Below are 8,200 nucleotides of genomic sequence, written 5' to 3' on the forward strand. Positions count from 1 at the left end.
CTCCTCCTCCTCCTCCTCCTCCTCCTCCTCCTCAGGACCACCAGCGCCACCAGTTGTTAGTCATATCGTATAATAAAAGGAAAAACGAACACAAACCTTGTTTAACTAAAACAGTGATATGTTTGATGTATGAGTTAATATTGTATCATGTGACTCAGGGATGACGACGACGACGTTGATGGCGATCGTCTGCTAGCAACGATTCTCTTCTCTCACTTGTCCTCCATATTGTTATCACGATTTTAATGTTTGATACAAACTTTGCCGAAAAAGAAAAAGAAAAAAGAATCCACCAAAGCTGTTTTCTTTCTTTCTTTGTTTATTCCCGTCTTCCATTCAAAATCGCTGTTGTTACTTTCTTCATCGTCGTCGTCGTCGTTGTTGTTGTTGTTGCTACAACCATTGCTGTAGTTGTTGTTGTTGTTGTCGATAACGTTGTTACAGTTGCTTATCAGCAATAATTATTGATTAGCTCGTTACTGTAGCAGTTGTTGTTATTGTAGTTGGGGCTCTAACTGATGCTACCGATAATCTTGTTATTAGGCATATATATATATATATATATATATATATATATATATATATATATTTGTGTGTGCGTGCGTTTAAGAATCGTTATGCAGCTATCAATCCAAACATCAGACTAATGAGAGGCCGTTATTGGACATGCAAACGTTCAAAATGTTCTGACGTAATTGGAATTTTAAAAAAAAGTTCTTTATAATATATATACGCATACACATAAATACACATGCACCACACATATTTATATATGAGTGTAGTCTTTCGTAATCTGGGAAAGAAGGTTGTTCTGCAATTCCCCGCTGAACAACCAGCACAAATGGTTTCTTTGTACTGATCAAATGTGTTGTGCTGTACGTTAGCTCATTCCGTCTTTACTTTGAAAGCCGTTTCATCAACCAGCTCTCAACCACAAACTCACATTTTGATATGCTGAGTGTTTATTACTGCTTTACGAAACCACGACAGACAGAAAGGATGCGGTCGTAGCCGAAAATCTGAGTTTACGGAACACAGAAACAACATTTATATATCACCTGATGAAACAACAAAATCTCACAATGTAGGGAAACGGTTACATAACAAAATACCTCCGAACATGCAGAACTACGTTGCGCGGAAACAATTGTAGTGATTACAAATAAATGTTCCTCTGTACTCCTTCTTGTTCACTCCAACTTATTCAATTATCCATTGACACACTACAGAAGCCCTAACGCAAATCTGGCAGTACACATAATACTACGGTTGGATAGCACTGGGTGAAATCTGAAGATGAACGGACTTTATACTGTACTCAACTACGTTCTTAACAGAATATAACCTTACTATATAACTGCCTCTTTCTTTCTTTCTTCCTTTCTTCCTTTCTTTCTTTCTTTCTTTCTTTCTTTCTTTCTTTCTTTCTTTCTTTCTTTCTTTCTTTCTTTCTTTCTTTCTTTGACCAATACCTTTCTCCTCCTTCTAACATACATATCTATTCTCTTCTCTCTATCTACTTACCCCTACCAGTACACTCTCAAAATTTCATTCACACCACAAGACCCCTTTGAATGAACAGTACATGGAATTTATGTCTACACACTTTCCATTTGTAATAACAAAATATGAACTCCTATTGGAATCTACATACCATGGACAAGAAGCATTTCTACCCATTCTACACACCACTTTCCTTGGATAATGGAACTGAAACTGTAACATCCTACATATATTTTTATTTTTCCTTTTATTCTCTTATTTCCCTTTATACTTCCCATATCCATTCTTTTCCAAAATAACTCCTTATATTGAACTCTGCTATTTCCCTCTAGTTAACTCTCTCATATTGTCTCTGATGAAAGGATATCCCTAATATCCCAGAAACAGCTGTAAGGCTACCTTTCTCTTTATAAATATCTTGAAAATAACACACAGCCTTGGTTTTATTCTCTCATTTTATTTACACACATCACTGTATCAAGTAGACAATCGGATATTGTTATACACCGCATACCCCTTGAACGGGACGTCAGTCTGTTGAAGCTAAGCATTAAATGAAGTGTGTGGCTTAAGAGCAAAACGCATTGCCGATCTGGAAATCGAAATCACGATCGTCCGTGCGTGAGTGCTACACCTTAACAATCAGGTCACGCGCATTCACATCCCGGACCTTGTGTCACTCTGTTACTTTTGCTAAATATTCTTTTCTACTCTAGGCACAAGGCCCGAAATCTTTGGGGAGGGGGGGGCAATCGATTAGATCGACCCCAGTACGCAACTGGTACTTAATTTATCGACCCCGAAAGGATGAAAGACAAAGTCGACCTCGGCGGAATTTTAAATCAGAACGCAAAGACAGACGAAACACCGCTAAACGTTTCTGCCAACTCGCCGCATTGTTTTTCTTTCAAAATATTGTTTCAAAACTGGTTGAGTTGTAAAAGACGTCATCCAATAAAATACTTTTATAGCCAGAAACTAATAGTAACTACAATGGACGACCTGTAATTCGTATTACTCTATGTTTATTTATATATTACCCTACACATTTGTATCGAGCGTTCTATAATTTTTTGATGCTGGTTTTCAAATCTGATAAGTAATGTATGTATGTATGTATGTATGTATGTATGTATGGAAGTATGTATGTATGTATGTATGTATGCATGTAGGTATGCATGCATGTATGTATGTATGCATGTATGTAGGTCTGTACATGCCTAAAAGCATATATTTATCTATGTCTATCCATATATGTGTGTGTATATTTATGTATACGCATGTATTTTTAGGGATTATAAAAACAAAGAATATACATTTTATTTGAAAAACTAAAATGCTTTCCTTCCTATTATATATATATTCTTAAACTTCTTCAGTGCCCACTCATACAATTCTAGAATTGTCGGAAATTAGTCGCAAAAACTAGTAAATACTTAAAGACTGCACTTTCGTTTTCTTTCATTTTTTAATCTTCTTATCTAGTACGTTCTTATTATTTTCCCGCTTCTCCTGTATATGGTGGCATTGTTTCTACAGGCTGACAACAGTAATATCTACCCACGCCTTCTCAACATATGATTTTTGAACACCTTTTTTGTTTTCATAAAAGCTTTTGTAATGTGAAATGTTGTATTCGAACATCTCAAAGGAACAAATGCAATTATTATCTTCAGAGAAGCAGACTGCATAGTTATAAACTTTAACACCACACTATACATTACGATATTCAGTGTAAACACTGACGCGACCAACAGATCAAAAAAAAAAATACATCCTCTACATTATAAACACTATCACCAGCCTACTCATGGTGTGTAGTCATAAACACTCAATTTGACAGATATAGCAACTAAATCTACCTCATATTATACGTCATGGTCTAAAAACCGAAGAGATAATTGCTTAATAGTCTTAGATAGACATACAGGAGAAATGGACAAGATCGTCATATGATCAGACAGTCTTAAGTCGTAAGTTGGCCCAGTCTTAGCTTGTCTGCTAACCAGTAATATCGTAGACACTTCAAACATACTATCTTATATAATATTCGTTACACAGGGCTGCGACCAAAAATATCGTTTTACATTTATTGAGTGAAATTTATCAATTTTTACCTGCTGGTTTTATATATTATAAAGACATTCTCCTATCTAGTACAGTTTCTTCACAAAATCGATCACCACCTTACACCATTATGCCCGAATTTGACTATTGTCTTATTATTACTAATAATTGCCGTATTTAAATAGACTGTAACAGTATAACTAATAAGCATAATTTTCTCATCTCTATCCCAAATCATTATATCAGGTCTGTTGTGCTTACATTCTATTGATGTTTTCACTGGGATATTCCACCAGTACTCCTTTTTATTACGAGTGACTATGGCTTCGTATGTATGTATGTATGTATGTATGTATGTATGTATGTATGTATGTATGTATGCATGCATGTATGTATGTATGTATAACTCTTCGAAACGCCAGTGTTATAATGGTGGCAGCTGATGAAGGAAATGTTCTGTATGTGGTCTGTGTGTTTATTGTACCTTGTTTATCATTTTGTCCATGTTTTTTTTGAAACGTCATGTAACCAGATATGCATCTATATATACATGTAGATGAAGGTATGTACATACATGTACATATATATGCATACACTCATATATTATATGTATGCATGCATGTATGTATGTATGTATGTGCGTGTGTATGTGTGTATGTATGTATACATGCATGTATGTATGTATGTATATGTGTATGTTGTGTGTGTATGTATGTATGTATGTATGTATGTATGAATGTGTTCTATCATGAACACCAACACAACCACCATCAGCATATAGTATAAAGAAGCTAAGCAAATCCATTTCAAATAAAATACACATAATGTGATATTCTAGAATCTTTTAAAAGTTGAATGGAATGTCTTTGATCTTTGGCCTGTGAGGTGTGACTTGAGACTAAACGGCCATAACGATACAATTACTAAGAACAATATGACCACCCCAACACCAACAATGCCCGCCCACCATCCCAACATCTAAACCAATGCAATCCACACCATTCTCATTGTCAACCTACCAAGTTTTGGATCCAGTTCGTTACAATATGAGAGCATGTACTCCAAAACAAGTATGTGCATGACTATGTGTGTCTGTGTAAGTATGAGTGTGTGTGTATATGTGAGCGTGTGTGTGTATGAGTGTTTCTATATGAGTGTGTGTGTGTGTACTTATGCCTTAAGTTTGAAGTGGAAGGGGCGAATTGCCCCCAAAATCTTGTGACCCTTCAGCTAATATAGTACTCTCTCTTCTTCACTCCTGTACCTTTTCATCTCATTTTCGCTATTACATCCATAAGTATATGACAATTTTCTGCTCCCACAAAACGAAATTTACCTGGGCCAGTAGTTTGTTTTTTTTCTACATATTTGTTGTAGACAATAAATCGCCGCTGTTGTTGGATGATTTGCCTTCAGTCTTAGACGTCTGGTAAGGATCTGCCAAGTACAACTGAAGGTTGTCGCGCGAAAAGGAAACGTACGGTGATTCCACTGGATATTGAACATTTAAAAAAAAACTTGATGAAGAAGCAAAACTAAGTTTGCTAAAGCCTTAAATCTTGTGGGGAATAATACGTAACAACAAAGACAATTATGTTAAGGGCCCCGGAAGCTACACCGTTAAATGTCCGGACCTTATTTTGCCATAGATTTAATGTAATGCTTAAAAGGGACGGATTCTTTTTCAACGGCTGGAGTTGCAGATTTATTTCATAAAAATATAAATGTAAATTTTTTAAAATAAGATTTGCAACAAATATATTTCCAAACGATGAAAAAACAACAAAAACAAAACAAAAACAAGTGATTGAAAGCAAAATATCCTAAACAATGATGGAAGTTCGCACTCGCACTCGCACTCGTACATGTCACTCCGTGAGCACCATATCATTTGTGTGGTGTGAAAAATATTCCAATTGCATTTCCCAAACGATGCTGATATAAACTTTAAAATTCCCCGTGACATCCGTCCTCTACAAAAGTCATGTTTGCATTCTATCAACATTAACACAAACCTGTTTCATTTCAACTGGCCCTGTTCTCTTTAACATCATACCAAGACACATAAGAGAAGGAAAAAAATCTCATAACATTCAAACAGTTCCTGGACGAATATCTCCCACAAATTCCAGATGAACCACATACACTCAGATATATCTCAGGAAACAGTAACACTTTACTCGAATGGCTGTTGTTTCCAAACAATGACTGTAATAAGAAACAGCATTAAATGTCGTTTCCATATGGTGATGTTAGGTTAGGCATGGCCTGGGCCAATTCTCAGTATTTAAGAATAGAATAAAAAAGTATAGAAAGAAAATTACACTGCTTACAGGAAGTATCGGCTGATGAATGGTAGAGGCAGACGACATTCAGTCCAATAACAAAACAACGTTGCAGATTGTTTCAAACAGAAATAAGAGAATAGTTTAATACTTAATTTAAAAAAATTAAACACACACACACACTCACGCACACATTCACACACACACACACACACACGCACACACACGCACACACACGAGTGTATTTATATCTATCTCTCAATCTGTATACATACATACATATGTGCGCACGCGTGCGTGTGTGTGTATGTGTGTATATTGAAGTATACGTGTATATGAAGGTGTATATATGTATGTATACATATCTCCGTCTATCTATCTCTAGCATCTATGTATAACATTTATGTATATCATCTGACGAGGTGGACGTGTCCTACGCGCCAACGAAACCTTAAGTAATGTAGAGTTGAGTCAATTTCTTATTAAAAACTTGTAACTCTAAACAAATCTGTCCGGTGCTACTATGGTTTGGCTTTTCATTCGCACACACACACACACGCACACACTCACGCCCACGCACACGCGCACACACACATACGCACACACGCACATACACACACATACGCACACGTACACGCACACACACGTTTAACAAAATGAAAAGTGAAAATAAAACGGTTATAATATAGAGCTTGTGGATTTTCTCAACGGATGATATTAAATTTCTAGTAAAACGTTATACACAGATCTTGTTTCATCACATGACCAACGACGTAATGCCCCCCCCCCAACCTCACTCCTTACTAAACTGTCAAGTTAAGGTTATAATTCAGTCCCCAAACCACGATATAACTTTTCTGTACGGAATGAAAATGGTTCTTCAAAGTAGAATATCTTGACACAAGGAAATCCGTACACAAGTTGAAACAATCAAAGAACAAAGATCTTCACCAATTTATAAAGATTCCTTTATCCTGTCACGATTCTAATTAAGCAAAATTCATTTTAAGTAAGACAGATGATGCATGCGAAGTGATTAATAGTCGTATTTAGAGAGGAGGAAGAGAGAGTCATTTTTCTCGACAGTTGGTAAATCAGTCTGGTAAGATATAGGAAGAATTCCAAAACCATAGCTTCTATCTCACCCCACAGACAATTGGTTGGCATCACTAAATAACCAGAAATAATCAACTGAAACATCATTGTTTTCTAATTCAATAAAATTTCTAAATTCCTATTAAAAATATTTCAATCTTATTCTTTGTTTAGTTTGTAAGTTTTCTCTCCCTTTCCGTGGCATCTTTACTCAAAGCTTTCTCCAGTCACATGTAAGGGATAATAATACAATTATCAAATTTATTGTAATAAAATTATCAATTTATAATACAATTTTCAAAATACTGCAGTATGTTTATTGTTAAAATCATTATTATGTATTGTTATATTTCATGTTTCCTTCCGCCGAGGGTCGATAAAGTAAAGTATTTGTTTAGTTTCGGGTTTCATGATATCGACTAACACCTCCCCCACCCCCCAACATTCTTAGTTTTGTGCCTACATCAGAAACAATTATAATATAGATAACAAAATTTCAAAATATTATAATACAATTTTCAAGTATAATACAATCATCAGTTATGATAATCAATTCAATTGTCAAGTTATTGTAATACAATTATCAATTTTTCTGTCATAGAAATGTCAATTTATTGTAACATAATTATCAGTTTATTACAATATAATCGTCTATTTATTCTTGTCAACCATGTGGTTCCAGGCTTAAAAACTATAAGTCCTCGGCTCGGTTCGTTCGACTGAAATTCCTCAAGGCGGTGCCCCAGCATGGCCGCAGTCTAATGACTGAAGCAAGCAAAAATTAAAGATAAATAAAATTATCCAAATTGGTTTTTAATTGTGAAATTATTCTGTTGCTAATTGTTTGAAATTAATCGTTAATCCAATAAAACTTTATCGAAGATCCATATTTTCAGACGACAACATTGAGATTCGATCAGTTTCAACTTTGTCCGTCAGTTGGTGTTTTATTTTTAGAAGATTCTTTATTTTTTTACTTGTTTCAGTCATTTGACTGCGGCCATGCTGGAGCACCGTCTTAAAGAAATCGACCCCAGGACTTGTAAGCGTAGTACTTATTCTATCGGGACTCTTTTGCTGAACCGCTAAGTTACGGGGACATTAACAGCATCGGTTGTCAAGCGATGGCAGGGGGAAGGGAGGACAAACATAAACACAGACACACAAATATATACATACAATATTAGATATGTACATATATACATAAGGGTATTACATGAGTACCTATATCGCTAAGAATAGAAGTCAAA

Source organism: Octopus bimaculoides, chromosome 1 (genome assembly GCF_001194135.2).
Source record: "Octopus bimaculoides isolate UCB-OBI-ISO-001 chromosome 1, ASM119413v2, whole genome shotgun sequence".
NCBI lineage: Eukaryota > Metazoa > Mollusca > Cephalopoda > Octopoda > Octopodidae > Octopus > Octopus bimaculoides.